This window comes from Ochlerotatus camptorhynchus, unplaced genomic scaffold (assembly GCF_037179485.1).
Source record: "Ochlerotatus camptorhynchus isolate MF236.1 unplaced genomic scaffold, CSIRO-AGI_Acam_v1.1 ptg000432l, whole genome shotgun sequence".
Lineage (NCBI taxonomy): Eukaryota > Metazoa > Arthropoda > Insecta > Diptera > Culicidae > Ochlerotatus > Ochlerotatus camptorhynchus.
This window is the reverse complement of record NW_027040918.1, coordinates 200,827-218,845: the sequence shown is the minus strand read 5'-3', so window position 1 is coordinate 218,845 and position 18,019 is coordinate 200,827. Positions and strand designations below refer to the sequence as shown.

Below are 18,019 nucleotides of genomic sequence, written 5' to 3'. Positions count from 1 at the left end.
TGGGATCTCCAGGTGCATTTGGAATCGAACCAGACCCCAAGATATTTGAAAGACATGGAATGAGTGATCGGCTTACCCAAAAGTTGAAGCTTCGGTTGTGCTGGGCTATGCTTCCTAGAAAAAACGACCAACTCAGTTTTCTCCGTGGAGAATTCGATACCTAGCTGAATAGCCCAAGTAGACAAATTGTCTAAGGTATCCTGTAAGGGTCCTTGCAGGTTGACATCTTTGGGCCCTGTCATAGACACTACTCCGTCATCTGCAAGTTGTCTCAACGTGCAGTTGTCACTTAGACAATTGTCAATTTCTCTGACGTAGAAATTATACAGAAGGGGGCTTAAACATGAGCCCTGGGGGAGGCCCATGTAGCTAAATCGTGAAGCTGTAGAGTTTCCATGAGAAAAGCTCATATGTTTCTCTGACAGCAAATTGTACAAAAAGTTATTAATTAATGGAGAAAGGCCACAAGCGTGGAGTTTGTCTGAAAGGACTTCAACCGATACTGAATCAAAAGCCCCCTTAATATCCAAGAAGACAGAAGCCATTTGCTCTTTATTAGCAAAAGCCAACTGAATTTCAGTGGAAAGCAACGCGAGACAGTCGTTCGTTCCCTTGCCCCTACGGAATCCAAATTGAGTATCTGAGAGTAGGTGGTTCGTCTCAACCCATTTGTCCAAGCGAAAAAGGATCATTTTCTCCAACAATTTTCGAATGCACGATAACATCGCGATGGGACGATACGAGTTATGATCTGAAGCGGGTTTTCCAGGCTTTTTAATGGCTATAACTCTCACCCACCTCCAATCATCCGGAACAATATTGAACTCCAGGAACTGACCAAAAAAAGTTCAACATGCGCCTCTTAGCGACGCCTGAGAGGTTCTTCAACAAGTTGAACTTGATCCTATCAGCCCCCGGAGCCGAATTGCCACACGAAAGGATCACGAGTAAGAGCTCCAGCATTGAAAAAGGCTGGCTGATCTCGTCTACCGAATTCGTCATTTCGCGAGGAATCATCTGTGCCGGCACGGAATCAGAACATACTTTTCGCACGAACTTGAGAATCCAACGATCCGAGTACTCCTCGCTCTCATTGTTTTAAGACCGAATACGCATCCTTCATGCCGCGTTCCACAGCGTATTCATCGACGTTTCGCGCTATAATCCGTGTTTCTTGGCTTTGATGAGGCTATTGAGTTCGTGTTCAAGAGCCGAGTACGCTTCGAAATGCATGGTTGTTCCACGTTTCCGGAAAAGCTTAAACGCGTCGGACTGTTTTACGATAAACCACCAAGGAGAAGGAGGTTTCCTACGGAAAGACGTGCCTGGAACCGGTCGAGTTTGAGATTGAAGTGTGCTGTCCAAAATCAGATTGAAGAGAAAATTATATTCCTCCAACAGTGGACGCCCTTCTACCGACGTTAGTGCTTCATCTATCACAGTCTTGAACTTCGCTCAATCGATATTACGGGTGACATTGTACGCGACGTTAACGGCTTCTGACGGATTGAACCCACTGGAAACTGAAACTTTGATCGGCAAGTGATCACTACCATGGGGATCTTGGATCACATTCCACGTGCAATCCAACGATAATGAATTAGAGCAAAGAGTGAGGTCTGATCTACTTCTATTCGAGGATAAGACAGCCAAATGTGTTACTTCTCCATTTTTAAGGATATTCATATTGAAGTTGTCACAGAGAAAGTAGAACGGTTGTCATCATACAGTTCCCTTCAGCCTATACCGTAGGAATTCAAATCTCCCATAATCAGCCGTGGAGTAGGAAGAACTGAACAGATAGCTGAAAGTTGTTTTTTATTAACGGAAACTTGGGGAGGAATATACACAGAAGCAATACCGTAGAACTCCGTTAGTTTGAATAGATAAAAAGGGAATTACACGGTGCTCATTTAGAATTTGTTTAACTGGTACCCCTATAAAGGTGTGTAAAGCCATTGGGCACCTGTACCAATTCAAAACATTCTAATTGAGTATCGTTTGAATGACATTTTGACTATTCACCCTCCGTTAGGGCTACGGTACAAAGGCTCTTGCCTTTAATAATAGTCTGACATGCGACAACTTCAATACCTGGAAATTGTGGTAGATTCACCCTATAGAAGAAATGGCACTTTTTGATCCTGAAAAGTACCCCTCCTCCACGCGAATCCTCACGATCCAGTCGAATAATGTTAAAATCATAAAAAGGAAGATCGATATCTGAAGAGAGCCAAGTTTCACAAAGAGCAAATGCATCACAATCATTATTGTGACCTAAAAATTTGAAAGATTCTAGATTGGGTATAGGACTTCGACAATTCCACTGCAGAACAGTGATCAAATCCCCGACCTCGTTTGGCAAACTATCCATAGAAGGAAATGATTGCTGCAAGGAGGGGCCATTTCAATGTCAATTGCTTCTAGAGGGTCTTCACAGTAGGAAGCATTGCCAGAACAATGCTTTTCAGAGGATCAGAAATATCGAAATACTCGAGGATACCATCCACAATGTTATCAGATGAGAACAACCCAGCTGAAGAAGGGGCTTCTGTTCTTAAAAGTGGGCCATCAGGGATTTTCTGGTTATAGTCAGTTCTGCGGAAACCAGGAGCAGTTGAAACTTCTTTTTTCAACCACTATTTGATCTGGGGTTCCTGATCTGCAACTTTCCGCGAACGGATGCGTCTTCGTTTCCGTGAAGAAATCCCAATTTTTAAAACCATTATTTTTTTTTGAACCATGAACTGATGATGCAAATGATGCAAAATTTGAAATTTTCGCTCCACAGTGCTCAAACGGTTTCAAATTGAATCCTGATTAGACTCTGAAAGTTTAAACTCATTTGATAAGAAACTGGCTTGGCACAAACCATTTGAAGTTCATATGGAAATTACTATGGGAAAACCAAACTATTTGTTCATTGTCTGCTAGCCTTTTTCTATATTATACTGTTAACATTTTCTATTACTATACTTATGGGAAATTTTATCAGCTTCAACTTTGCAGAAGATCGATTATCAGCCAAGCGTCAAACTAAATAGTTATTAATTATTTACGAGATTGATAATCTTATGGCATGATTAAGCAACTGTACTGTGGGCAACACTGTATTCTGCAGTGTGACATAGTAGCCATGATTTTTGTCCTCTATTATTCGCGCCAGAAACACCAATGTTGCCTGCTAATAATATTTAATCGAACAGCGGTCTTCAACAAAGTTGTAGCTGAGAAAATTTTCAACCGCGCAGCTATTATTTTCTAAAGCAGAGTGAACTGCTGAATTAGGAGACATATATGAAGCGAAATTATGGTTTCCCCATAGTAATTTCCGTATAAACTTCAAATGGTTTGTGCGAAGTCAGTTTCTTACTAAATGAGTTCAAATATTGGGAGGATAACCAGGATCCAATTTGGAATCGTTTGAGCACTGTGGAGCGAAATTTTCAAATTTTGCATCAGACTACTGGACATATACTAAAAGTGGAACGATACAGAGAAGATTAGCATAGCCCCTGCGCAAGCATGACAAGCAAAATCGTAAAACGTTCTTGGACTCTCGAACCCGAGTTACTTGGGTTCAACTATGCCGAGCACGTACACCGGTACACCAACGGCTCCCGATCGATAAACGGAATAGTCATCGAGATTTTCGGAGACGGTACTGCTGAAAGCAGCAGTCCTCCACAGTGCTCGGTTTTCTCGGCCGAGGCTGCAACGATCTTCCGTGCCGCTACGACGCCAGCCCACAAACCGATACTTATCTTAACTGACTCACACAGCGTCGTTCAAGCGATCACCTCGGAAGCACCAAACCACCCATGGATCCAGGCGATTATCAAGTACGCCGCACCGAACACCGTGTATACATGGATTCCCGGACTACACCCAAGTAACAATTTTGGTTTTATGAGGGTTCTGTAGACCATGATTTACACTTATAGAATGCTATAAAACCGCAATAAAACTTGCAATGTTACTAGGGCATGGACCTGCCCCAAGGCTCATGTCTCAGCCCTCTTCTTTATAACTTTTATGTCAAAGATATCGACAACTGTTTGGCAGAACAATGCACGCTAAGACACTTGCAGATGACGGTGTGGTTTCCGTAAGAAGTCCACATGGACTTCTGTGGACTTGCAAGGACCATTGCAAAGTTCCTTAGCTAACTTGTCGTCTTGGGTTATGAATCTAGGGATCGAATTCTCGCTGCAGAAAACTGAACTGGTTGTGTTTACTCGAAAGCGGTACCCAGCCCAAATGCATCTTAATCTTTTGGGCAGAAACAGTACTCAATCATTGTCTTTCAAGTACCTTGGGGTCTGGTTTGATTCAAAGTTCACTTGGAATACCCATATTACGTATTTTAAGCAAAATTGTCAACAGAGGATCAACTTTCTCCGTTTAATTTGCGGCACATGGTGGGGTTCTCATCCGGGAGACCTCATAACGCTTTATAAAACAACAATTCTCTCTGTTCTAGAGTACGGCTCTTTCTGCTTTCTCTCGGCAAGAAAATGTGACCTAATAAAATTGGAACGAATTCAATATCGTTGTCTGCGTATTGCTCTTGGCTGTATGCACTCAACGTATAACATGAGTCTCGAGGTTTTGGCAGGAGTAACACCCCTCCAGAACCGTTTCTGGGAGCTCTCTCTCAGAATACTAATCAAATGCGGAGTGACGAACACACTTATAATTGAAATTTTTGAAGAAATTCTTGGGCTGAACACAAAATCTCGATTTATGAGAATCTACCACCACTACATATCGTCAGATATGGGTCTTCCTTGTTACACTCCAGACCGTGCTCACTTCACCAATCGCAGTTCCTCAATTGAATATGATCTGACCATGAAACAAGCAACTCATGGGATTCTCGATCAACTTCGACCTATTATTATCCCGCGTATATTTACTGAAAAGTACCAACACGTCAATTGCGTAAACAGATATTTTACAGACGGGTCTCGCCTCAGTGGATCCACCGGCTTCGGTGTCTTCAATGAAAACTCTAGCGCCTTCCGCAAACACCAGGAGCCTTGTTCCGTTTTTGTTGCTGAGCTGGCAGCAATCAACTTCGCATTGGGGATGATTTCCAACATGCCCGCAGACCATTACTTCATCTTCTCGGATAGTCTCAGTTCGATTGAGGCTATTCGTTCGATGAAACAAGGTAGGCACTCATCTTATTTTCTTTCAAAGGTAAGGGAGCAGATGAGTGTGCTGGTCGAAAGATCATATATGATTACCTTTGTATGGGTCCCCTCACATTGCTCAATCCCAGGCAATGAGAAGGCGGACTCTCTCGCAAAGGTGGGCGCGCAGGAAGGCGAATTTTATGACAGGCAAATTTCACACGATGAATTTTACCATTTAGTGCGTCAGAGTACCCTTTCGAGTTGGCAAACCGAACCAATTATTCCTAATGTTTCTTCGAGAGCGTGGTTTAAAGGCTTGGACTTAAGTCGTGACTTCATTCGCGTGATGAGTAGACTTATGTCCAACCACTACTCGCTAGATGCTCATCTCAATAGAATAAACCTCGACAGCAACATCTGTCGGTGTGGAAACGGTTACGATGACATCGATCACGCAGTTTGGCAATGTACGGATAATGACGCCGCCAGGGAGCGACTTTTGAATACCCTTGAGGCCCAAGGAAGACAACCCTACTATCAGACTATCAGAGACGTGTTGGGAACTCGCGATATCTGCTATATGCAGTCGGTTTATGTGTTTCTTCAATTGTCTAGTATAAGAATTTAATTCCTTTGTCTTTTGTCTCTATTTATTAGTTGTTGTATGTCTTTTCTCTCGTCTCGATGAGTCCCATCGTCGCGTCGCCCTCTGGTCACCATAGCCGGTCGAACTCCAGACGAAACTAGAACCGCACTACCGTTCATACTGGTGACAACGCTCTAATGAGACGACGAAACCTTACCCCCAAGCTCCTCCCCTGATCCTATCCTTCGACAATGTACCTCTCTAACCTCGAGTAAGCCGCGAGTATTCGACCCAACTCCTACTAGACATAGAATTAAGTGAATTTTGTTACAAACAAATAACAATGAACTATCGGCTCCGTAAAGCTAACGCGATTGAGCCTTCCAAATAAACGAACTAGTTAAAAAAAATAAAATGGATTCCCGGACACTGCGGAGTGCCAAGTAACGAGTCTGCAGATCACCTTGCATGAGCTGAGGGTCCCAGACTCACCGAAAAGGTACCCTCGAGCGGAATGGGAGGCCGAGTGGTTTCGCAACAGAACTGCCTTCATCCGCAAAGTCAAAGGGTCAACTGAAGCATGGAACGAACAGGACAACCTGAGGGATCAACGCGTGATTTCGCGGCATCGGACCGGGCCCACCAAACTCTACTATAACTATGGTGGCCTGCCGTTCCACAGAAGCTGCATCATCCTACACCGTCGGACACATCCTGTGCAACTGCCCCGAGTTCCAAAATCTTCGGGAGTCACTCTGCCTAACTTCCAGCATCAAGGATCTGCTCGGGAATGATACTCCGGCCTCGGAAACATTAGTACCCTTCTTAAAAGAAGCCCAAATCTACCACTTGGTATAGCGGGAATTTCTTTCGGCCGTCACAGTGGTTCAAAACCCCCCAAAACGTGCGTTTTTTATTTTTCGGTATAAAAACGACATTTTAGAAGGATGGTGTCTTTAGAAGAGTTGCAGAGTTTTTAAAGGGCTATCGTTTGGTGCTGAGATATTGCTGATCTATCCACCTAGAAGGGCAGGGCAAAATTAAAAAAATTCAAACTTTTTTAAATAACTTTGTTGGACGCGATTTTATCAACAAGGTTTGTTCTAGAAAGTTATTTGCAATCACAAAACACATATTTGACCCGAAGACACTTTACCTCTCTGACTATAACTGTCAAAGTTATAAACAATATTATAGTCAAAATACGCATTTTTCACGTCGACACACCATAAAAACCGACAAAAACCGGCAAACCAAACAGTTTCCATTCAAAAGATACGCTTTCAAACTACAAAACACCATAGGTTTCATCTTGTTCTGTAATGTTCTTCTATTGATTTATCCTCATTCAAAGAGGAGCGTATTTTCCTCATACAGCATTCCGGTTTTACCTTTGGTCTTCAGTTTGCCATCCTACTAACACATTCACATCTTTATATAATACACAATGTTTACCCAGTTTATGTGAGAGCTAGACAAAAATAAATTACAGTTTTTGATCAACCACGTGCTGCTTAGTTTCAGTTTGTTTGTGCTGGCAATTCGTACCGTTCAGTTTATTGTGTTAGACGATCTTTATCTTAAAATCTAAAATGGAGTCCGAAAAGATGTGCAACCTTTCAGGTACGTAAAAATAATAATATTGATACTTCCATTTTGCTGTATACCTAAAATGCAATGTAATTTGTTAACGCAGCGGGTATTGATAGACGGGATCTGTTCCTCTCCTGGAAAGAAGCTAGAGGAACGCTAAAGACAAAAAGCTTTGCAGTTACATATAAAGTCATAGAATTTTATAGTATCGATACGGATCTTATGCCGGAAATTCATTCCGAGGTGTCAAAAATTACAGAAGTACTGTGCAAACAATTCAAGCGTCTTTGGATTAAACAACACCGAACGATGACCCATTTATTCGAACAAAACGTTAGGTTTTTTGAACGACCATTTGAATTATCCAAATCTATTTTAATGCAGCTTCCGTGCTCATCGAATGAATCAAAACGCGGTCGGAAGTCATTCTACAACTTTGCTGAAGACACTAACATGATTTGAGCAAGTTTGTAAAATTTTAATTTTGCCCTGCCCTTCTTGGTGGATAGATCAGCAATATCTCAGCACCAAACGATAGCCCTTTGAAAACTCTGCAACTCTTCTCAAGACACCATCCTTCTAAAATGTCGTTTTCATACCGAAAAATAAAAAACGCACGTTTTGGGGGGTTTTGAACCACTGTGCGTCGGGACATCTCAGCTGGATGGATTTCCCCTATTGGACTCATGCCAGCTGAGCTCTGTTTTGTTCGGATTATTCGTTTGTAGCTTGTTTCAAATATTTTTTTGTTCTGATATTCCTCTGTTTCACTATTTTATATATTCTTAATTTTTTCATATAAGTTGAAGAGCCAGCAACCAAAGTTATTAACAAAATGTTAATATACCATGCATTTAGAGGTTACTCACTCTGAGGCCTCTCTGTTCTCCGGAGATAAACTAGCCGTACGCTAAAAATCTACTTAATAAATAATTTACAAAAATTGACCATGGAAATGGTCACCCTAATGACAAAGTAAAAAAATACGGGTCTAATATTTTGCGATAAGGAACAAAACTAAAAAAAATTATATAGTTTTGCTATGGAATGGCTATAATATAATTTTAATTTTATCATTTAAAAAATATTAATATTATTATTAGGTACATATGTATTTCACACTCCATCATAACCAGACACGTGTGCTAGTACACGCAAGTTACTTGGGGTCGTTGTTCCGAAGTATGCCCTGAGCATCATCAAACTGAAAAGAAGAAGAACTTCCATTCCGGTACGAGAGTTTTTCTCAGAACACCGGTTGCTAGCAAACAGGCTCATTTCGATCCGCCCACATGCCATACCATATACCAGTAGGTACCTATTTTCAAGCCCGATATCCACCCACCGGAGGAAAAACAAAGCCGTTAAATGATCCGTATCAAGTGATCCACAGAGTAGTAGTGTGTGCTGAGTGGCTCGTACTGTCGGCTAGCAACTGATGCCGTGTCGTGCTGGGGAATGGATGATACTATCCAGAAGCAACTCAGCAAAACAACCGTCGTCTGCAGAGATGGAGCCGTATCCATCCTCCCCCCCGAAGGATCCGATGTGGAACGGGAAGCTTATGAATCTAAATTATCAGTACCCATTCACATCGTCTGTCTGCGTCCTGGGTAGGGCAGGTGGAGTTGGAACCGCTCTGCTTCCAGTGTGATGTGGTTTTCCAATCCGTCACACAGGTGGTTACGCTCCGCTTCGAATTTAAGAGCTTAATAGTTTCCTCTCGGGTGTCCTCCCACAGTCGGAGATGAAGAGGACGACGATGATGACGATGACGATGGTCTTAGTTGGATCCTTTCCACCTCGTGAGATGAGGATTAAAAACTACCTTGGGGTTGAACGGGTCGGACCGAGGCCTATGGGAACGGAAACCGATGGATTTAGTGGTTGAAACAGTCGCGAAACAATACACAGGGGACTCCAGCTTAAGTGACAATAAAATAGGTTCATAATCCGATTTGCGGCGGTGGATGAGCAAGGGTGGCTCTCATTGTGGTCAACCGACGTCCAGATAATGAAGCACCACACGACAGTGCCATAGTTTAATCAAGACATTGCGTAACGTGAATCGTGTTTTGTTGGCAAACAGCACATCAAACATCTTGATGAATAGGTGGAGGTGCTACTGTTAGATATAATTGTCGGGAGGAGGGTGAGAACTTGAGTGTCTCTTCTATGTACTGCCACTGCTGATGGTGCAAATTTACATATTCAAGCCGATGACGATGATGCGCGTTTGTTGATGATCTCTGCTACAATGTGCCGTGGGTAACCGCATACCAACCACAACGCAGGCAGGCCCATAGCTCTTTTCGCACAAAACGGAGAATGATTTTACACGACTTCCAGAGCAAGTTCAGAAGTATGTTTGCAGAAAGCGTGCTCCACGACGCATTAAAACATCGTACATAATCCAAAGACAGTGCCATTTTAGCCCAGCAAATTTCAGCTGGTGTCTTACTTGCTCTGGAAGCTGTACGCGGAAAACGCAGCTTGAGCTTTCGCACTAATTCATGTTGACACCATGGGAAAATATTATTACAGTTTCGGCAAAATGTGGCGCTACGGCTGTGTCTGTGACTGACACATCAGACAAGATGCAGCTAATGGTGGTGAAGCTGCTGCTACTGCTGCTGCTGCTGCTATACAAGATGTCAAGTTGTCTCCTTTACCACCTGTCGTCGTGTCATGCTAGGGTAAAGTTATTTATCTGCTTAGTTATTGTTACCGGCATCGTCACTTCGTTAGGCGGGTGCTTTTCCTTTGAAGAGAGAATCTGCTATCTGTGGAACGTGTGAATCGGTTCAATAATGGCTAATTTGAAATGATGGTACCATACTGGTGACTGTACGAAGGAGGATTGTTGTGACTGTGTAGGCTGCTGGAAAGTGCTCAAAGCCTTTGAAGACAGTTTGCAGATTACCCTTTGATCACCACATGCATTTCAATAAACGACTACATTTTATGTGGAAACAGATCAACGTCAAAAACAAATTGTTGGCACCTAATAGTAAATACAAATAGATGTGAATTTAGATACAACAGCTTGTAACATTGTAACATTGCAACATTTTTTTTTTAATTGAAAAAAATATTTGGTGGACAAATAAGTATGCATAAACAGTACAGACCATTGATTTTGACGATCTTGTGATAAGTGCAACTCAAGCAACATGATTGATTTTGTTGGACAATATTTGGACCAACAGAAAATTAATAAAATAAAATCAAATTTCTGTACAACCTCTCCTTGATGCGAAATAATAAGCAAAGACGATGATGTGAGCGAATTTTTAGAAAGCTTAGAAATTCAAATTGAAAAGTTCATTCTTATTTAAAGTTTAAAAGCAAATTAAGATTATAAGGATGAAAAGAGAATCTTTGGTTGTAGGGAAATAAATAAAACGTCAAATGGATTTCGCTGCAAACTATTCTTGTTTGATCCAAGATTCGATCCAAAGTCATTATTTTTCAAGGCCACAAGTAACTATTAAACTTTTTTGTAATTTACGACAATAAAGGTTGCTCTTTAAAAGTTTTAAATTTCATTGTAATAGCAGATTTGTTAATTACACGTTGATTACACGTTTCATTGTTAATTACTTTCAAAACTAAATGATAAATTCCCAGATCGTGAAAAAAAAATAATTATCTGTCAGTTGCGCAGAGCAGTATAAAAACTAAGTTAATTTTAAAAACTTGTGTAGCCATGACAAGGATTTTATCATGAGAGCAGAATGGCACTTTCTTTCTAACTTCACATGGAAAAGGTCCTTGTGGTGGCATTGGCGGTAACATCAAGTATTGTTGTTTGTGAAGTATTCAACCTTTCTGACAAGCACTTGTTATCTTGAAGTTATAATTCGATATTGCATGTCTCAATTACCAGTTTGGATTTTCTTTGCATCACTTTGAACTCCCTCTAAAACACAGGGAATTCTCTTTACGAAGACGCTATTCGTTTGAGTGTTGTTTGAATAATGATTATTTATTTCAGTTCAGTATCATAAGAAAGTTCCTTAATTCTAGTACTTCTCTAAGTTTTTCCTAGGTGGTGGGAGAATCTTGAAACAACCATTTACCAATAAACCAATCAAAGGAAAGCAAAAGATAAAGACAAATACCAATACATTTACGCGACCGCGTCACTGGTATGTTCAAGCTATGCGCTATTGGAATAGGTCAGGAGTAAAAAGGAAAGAATATAAGTGCATAGCGCATTGGGTGATTTCTTTGAAATTCGATGCTATGAGACCGTTTGTCGTTTGGTGCAACATGGGTAATAATTATGAGTCGACACTTTGGTGTCTGGGAACACAAGTGCATTGGACTGATCGCAACACTTGTGTGGTATAGTAATATTCGATTAGCTGTGATTTGACATGACCCAGATATGTTTGTGGGAATATGCCATGTAAGAAATATGAATAAGCGCATCCAACTTGCGCGTGGGAATGTTCAATGGATTTGGTTACTTTGGTTTCAAGTGCGTTGTAAATTTCATTAGAAAACATTAAGATCACTGATTTATGATCTTGGGAAAATCTGTTACAGTACACCAGTTTATAACACATTTATAACTGATTGTATTTGGTGAAAACTGGCTAGACTTATGTACAACATATTTTCATATGTCATTATTAGAAACATGAATCCATCTGAGATATAACTTATTTATAACATGTTATTGTGGACATGGCTGACCAATAAAGCAATGTATAGTATGAAAAAAACATTTAATTTGTGCTTTCAACATCACATGTACGTTTTGTAAAAAAGAAAAGCAAGATAATTTAAAAAGAAAGTTTATATTCTATTTGTTTATTTTGCAAAGTTGGGGAATTTTATCCGGGATTTTTTTTATGTAATTCAATTTATTATATTAAGCTTTTTCTAAAAGCCAATGAGTTTTTTAGAAGTAGAATGTATAGATTTACCATAAATTTGCAACCGCATAAATGTTTGCCGTACGGAATCTCAGTTTAGGCAGTTTATTCGCACGATAAAATTCCTCCGAAGAATAAGTTGTGTAAATTGATGATAAACAAATTCCATTCGTAGGAAGGATGAAATTAATTTACAACATGTCCAAAACAGTAGGTTGCGTTATAGTCATAAATAAGTTGCGCAAGTCAAGCATATGTTATATATAGATCCCACTTCTTGCGCCTGTTTCGGTATAAATAAGTTGTATATAAGTGACTAGACGTAAATGTTTACCGCTGATTTTGTCATAAATAAGTTATGTAAACCCGTTTATGACAAATTGTGTTGCTTGAGAACTAAGAATTATCACGAATTTATCCCCAAAGACGCATACAGTCGTACCTCGATATAAAGCAACGTTACGTTATATCGAAGCAAAAAAAAAATATATTTTTTTAAATCAAAAATTGTTTATCGTAGCCCAAAGATGGTTTACAAAACCTTTCTTATATAATTTTCCCCAATTTTATTAGATAAGTTCCCAAAGCTTACATGAAAGATATGAAAATGAAAAAAAAAGTACTAGGGTCTGTGCCTAGGGCCACGAACGGAAGTTTGATGTAGGACCGCGATTGGTCGGTACACTTGTTTTTGTGCCTAGTTCTTTTCGTTGTTTAAAATCTATATCCTTAAAACTCTTTAAATATTTCAAATGGTGCCGTTTGTGTGAAAATGGAATCGATACCAACAGTCAATGAATTGCGGCACCGTTGGTTTAGTGGTAAACGTGATTGCCTCTCATCCCAAAAGGCCTGGGCTTCAATCCCAGTCGGTGCCTGTGGGGTATTTCTGAGGCATAAAATCTCTGATCACGCCTGCCTTTGGAAGGGAAGTAAAGCCGTTGGTCCCCGGTCCATGAGTTGATGGGTCAATAGGGTAGGGTCCAGGTGTGGGAGCTGGCTCAACTTTAGTACAACCGCTGCATTATTTTAATATTACCGATGAGTTTTCTACCGGGGTCTCATAGCCTAGTCAGTAAAGGCACGGTATTACCAAGCCAGAGGCGGTTGGTTCGATTCCCGGTCCGGTCGAGGGAATCTTTCGGGTTGAAAATTTTCTCGACTTCCCTGGGCATAGAGTATCATCAACAATCAATACGAAACTGACGATTTTAAATTGGCTCACCACTTTAGTAGCCTATTGGTCCCAAGCAAACGATTAACGTACCCTATTCTAGTCGAAATTCTAGTACTACGCAATGTTTGTTTTGATTCGCTATGAAAGTTTAACAGATAAAATGAGGGGTTATTGGTTTTTCCTATGTTTCGAGGGGTGATTCGACAAGCTTGGGACCGAAGATAGTACCAGAGGTGAGCCAAAAAGTTGAGCACGTTTCTTCGGGACCTACTTGTCTTAGAGTTATCTCTATGGTATCATTGTGCTTGTCACACAATATACAAATTCATGCATTGGTAATGCATTGAGGCGAATCTAGGAACCTAATGAAACGTGCCACACAAGGAAGAAGTGTTAGTTTGTGATGTCCGTGCAAGAGAATAGATTCATCCCATCCGTTCGTAATTCTGATTATTACGCGACATATTCATATTTTATTTGTAAAATTTCTTAACTGTTCAATTGTTCTATTTTCACTATTTGTACTATACATACATCAAAAAACTACAAGGGACAGCCCTATGGGGTTGTACGCAATGGTGACGTAGGACTACGTGGTCTTATATGAAAAATGTTATTGCAGAAGGAGATTTTTAACAAATTTATGGTGTTCAACACTGATGAAGCTGACGAGCTGTATGTTGTTTGGAACGAGGTTGACCTACTTGGCATAGATGGCCCACAGCGGCTCACGACGCGCAACTGAATCCGATCAGTAGCGGTGCGGCTTCTTTCTCTTTCTTCGATGAATCCAGGGCTCTTGTGGGCAGCCTTGATAGCTAGCTGCTTGCGGGCAGCCTTTCATTATGTACTGGAAAACGCCACGCGCTGAAATCACTGCTGCTGCTAATGACGATCGGACACCACCATTCACCACGCACGGACACCACCATTCACCAAAATTGTTTGATTGATTAAACACCGTTCGGCGAGACTGAAGGAAATTCCATTTTTAAATCTGTGTTAAGGAATGCGCTTTTTGCTGGCAATCGGTGATAATTTTGATCGCCATCGCAACAGTTGCACATTCGTACAATTTTCAATAGTGACCTTTTGTAAATTGATAGTCTTATTCTCATTTGTAGAAAAATTTCCAATCGATTGGCGTTTACGAATTAAATTCCATCATCTCTGGATCAAAATCAAACCAATTTCATGCCGCGACCAACTTTGGTTTTTGTAATTGTGGGTTGTCCTAAAAATACATGGTATGTTAGATTGAAACTTATGGGAACTGATATCCGATTAATGACCTTGAGAAATGTCCAGAAAAAAAAAAACTATTTAACAAATTTATGGTGGTCCTGAAAAGGAACGTTTTGTCGTAATGGTTGAGTAATGCTGAGCTACTATTAGGGTGTTCAATATAGGATGCACTTGGAATAGATGGCCCACTGTGGCGCACGACGCGCAACTGAATCCGATCAGTAGCGGTGCGGCTTCGTCCTCTTTCTTCGTAGAATCGAAGGCTGAATCGAGAGCATGCAACTAGCTGCATGCCGGCAGTCTTTCATTATGTACTGAAGAACGCCAAGCGCCGAAAGCACTGCTGCTGCTGCTGATGACGACCGAACACCACCACTCAGCACACGCAATGATTGAATAAACACCGTTTGGCAAGACCGGAGTGAAATCAATTTTTAAATTTGTGTTAGGAAAAGCGCTTTTCGCAGGCAATCGATGATAATTTAAACTGTTGCTAGTTGCACATTCGTGCAATTTTCAATAGTGACCTATTGACAATTGATAAAGTGTTTATTTTAACAGATTTGTAGATGACTTTCCAATCGATTGGCTTGTTTAGAATTAAAATCTATCCGATATGGACAGAGTTATAACTGTTCAAAATCTTTCATAATTTTGTTACATGTTCCATTTTGGATTTTCACAAAGTGTACCCCCATATAGAGATCACAGACGTAGTCATTCGTCAAAATTGCTGGATGCTTTCTCCGTCGAATGAAATATTTCCCAGTATGTATTGGTTTATTTCTCCATTTATAAACTTTTCGTTACATGCCTCCCATGCCTGAAATAATAAAAATCTGAGAGAGAGGAGACAGCTTTGCTATCGATCACGCAAACGTCATCGAGATCCAGTCATGAACTGTCACTGCAAACTAGGCCGAACATTAGAAATGGGGCTATCATCCTTTTGAAAACAACTTTTTCGTGCGGGCCCAGGCTTGGCCTCGTAAACCAACAACACGATTGGGTAGGGGAGAAAAAAAGAAGACAAAGAAAACAAACCATCCGTCATTGAGCTGGTTTCTCTCTCAAGGATAAAAATGATGTTTATTCAAGAAGTCGGCTATGGCGTATTCGGCCCCAACCTAGAGGCCTTCCTAAGCCTAAATCGATCTTCTCGGCTGAGGCAACTGCCATCTTCTCAGCCGTTACGGAGTCCAGTTTTTCCTGGAAGGCCAAAGAACCGAAGAACCGACACCCGTTGGTGCAAGCAATCAGAATGGCTTCGAACAGTAACACCGTATATGTCTGGGTTCCCAGCCACTGCAATATCAGTGGAAACGAGGCTGCGGACAAGCTGGCAGCGATCGGCAGATCGAAAACACCAGTGGAACCGGTAGTCCCTGCAGCGGATAAAAAAATCTGGATCAAAACGATCATCGCTTCGGCATGGGACAAGGAATGGGCTAATACCCGAGACCCTTTCTTACGCAAAATAAAAGGAGATACGAAATGCTGGTCCGACACCAAAAACTGGAAGGACCAGAGAGTACTGTCCAGATTACGATGCGGGTACACCAGATTCTCACACGATCTCGGATCCCGTGATGGATTCCACAAACAATGTATGGGGTGCTCAACCAAAATGTCAGTTGAGCATTTCATAATAAATTTCCCTGCACATCAAAACCTCCGAGACCAATACGGTATCGGTCTCAGCATCAGAGACGCATTATCCAATGACCCAGACAGGGAAAGATCACTTCTCGACTTCCTTAAAGACACAGGCTATTATCAATATACGTAGAACCCTGCAACGAACAATGACACGACAACGGACGAACGACGGCACTTGGACAACACCAGCTCTCTAAATGACATGTCAAACGGAAGAACAACGATGACAACCCCGCAGGCTACGGACATAGACTCTCTCTCTCTCGGAAATTAACCACAACTTCGTTCACCTTCCTTACTGTTAAAACAATCGGAAGAGAGCTCTGAGATACTTAAACTCTGTAACAAACACTATGTAATTTATTTATTTTCTCTCTCCGGGACCCCCTCAGGAGCCCCAATCCTTCAAAGATACGAACCAGTTACAGGCTGAAAGTCTCTATAATAAAGCAAAACAAAAATTTTTTATTCAACCCAGTGTTATATGAAAAATTTAATAATACTATGTATAAACTAATTTAAAATGGATTAGTAACGTTAATAATCGATTGTGAGCTGATATTTTTCAATTTTTAGACTTAAAAAAAAAGTTACGTTATATCGAGTTACGTTATATCGAGTTACGTTATATCGAGGTTGCTTTATATCGAGGTATGACTGTAAATGCCAGTGAATATTCCGATCAGTCAGATTTCTTGGACAATAAGATATGCTTTCCTTTTGATAACACCAAAAAACGTAGACGTGCAAGCGAAGTTCTCGTGTCAAGAAAACGGTTGATTATAATGAAAAATAAGATAAGTAGTAGTTAGAGCAGAGTTGGGACCTCCCTTAGTTCAGTCGGTAAAGGCATAGCTACAAAGCAAGACCATGCTGGGGGTGGCTGGGTTCGATTCCCGGTCCGGTCTAGGAATTGTACTGTACTTGCCACACAATTATACTAATGCAAAAATGGTACAGGCATCGAAAGCTCTCAATTAATAACTGTGGAAGTGCATCTAGAACACTAAGTTGAGAGCATGCAAAAAGCTAATATGCCATACGCTGTAGCCTTAGCTCCATGCTGTAAATATTAAATTAGACATAAATAAAATTAGCACGAAATAGATCAAATCCATACGCCAAAATCTATGCCAGTAGCGAAACGACACAAGCTGATTTACGTTAAAATTGGCATAGATTTTTTCGTATGGATTTGATCTATTTCGTGCTAATTTTATTTATGTCTAATTTAATATTTACAGCATGGAGCGAAGGCTAAAACGCAATAAGCTTGAAATGCGAGGAAGAAGAAAAAGGGTAATTAGAGCAACCTCTCAATACATACTAATCCATCGCCTTGTCTTCAACCCGTACAAACCGTCGACGATACTGCATTTCTAACCAAAACAATATGCATGTGAGTTCATACATGTCAGCTGTTCTTCGAGAACCACTGATGTATTTAAATCATTTATCTCTCATGCTCACTCAAAAAGCCCCTGGCATATAAATTCTATCAAAAAGTCACATTTTATTTCCAATCAAATTCAAATCATTAAAGAAAACAGTGACGCATTGGATCGTAAAAGTTCATCGTTTACTCCCGCCCTCTCAAAGACGGTAGGTGAAGATTCGCTCCCGTTGCCTTTCACCAATTAGGATCTCATTTCAAGCGATAAATTAATTACATTTTCTGTTTACTGCTCACAGCTCACAGCACACTAACCAGCAGCAACAACAACAACATCAA

At 40.7% G+C, this 18,019-nt stretch overlaps 1 protein-coding gene and 1 pseudogene across 1 annotated transcript in view; one reads left to right on the top strand and one right to left on the bottom strand.

Annotated features, from left to right (window-relative positions):
• LOC135711402 (uncharacterized) overlaps positions 1-18,019 on the bottom strand; it is a 170,498-nt gene that overhangs the window by 57,431 nt on the left and 95,048 nt on the right. The window lies entirely within an intron of this gene.
• Positions 3,462-3,560, top strand: LOC135711445 (U6 spliceosomal RNA; annotated as a pseudogene).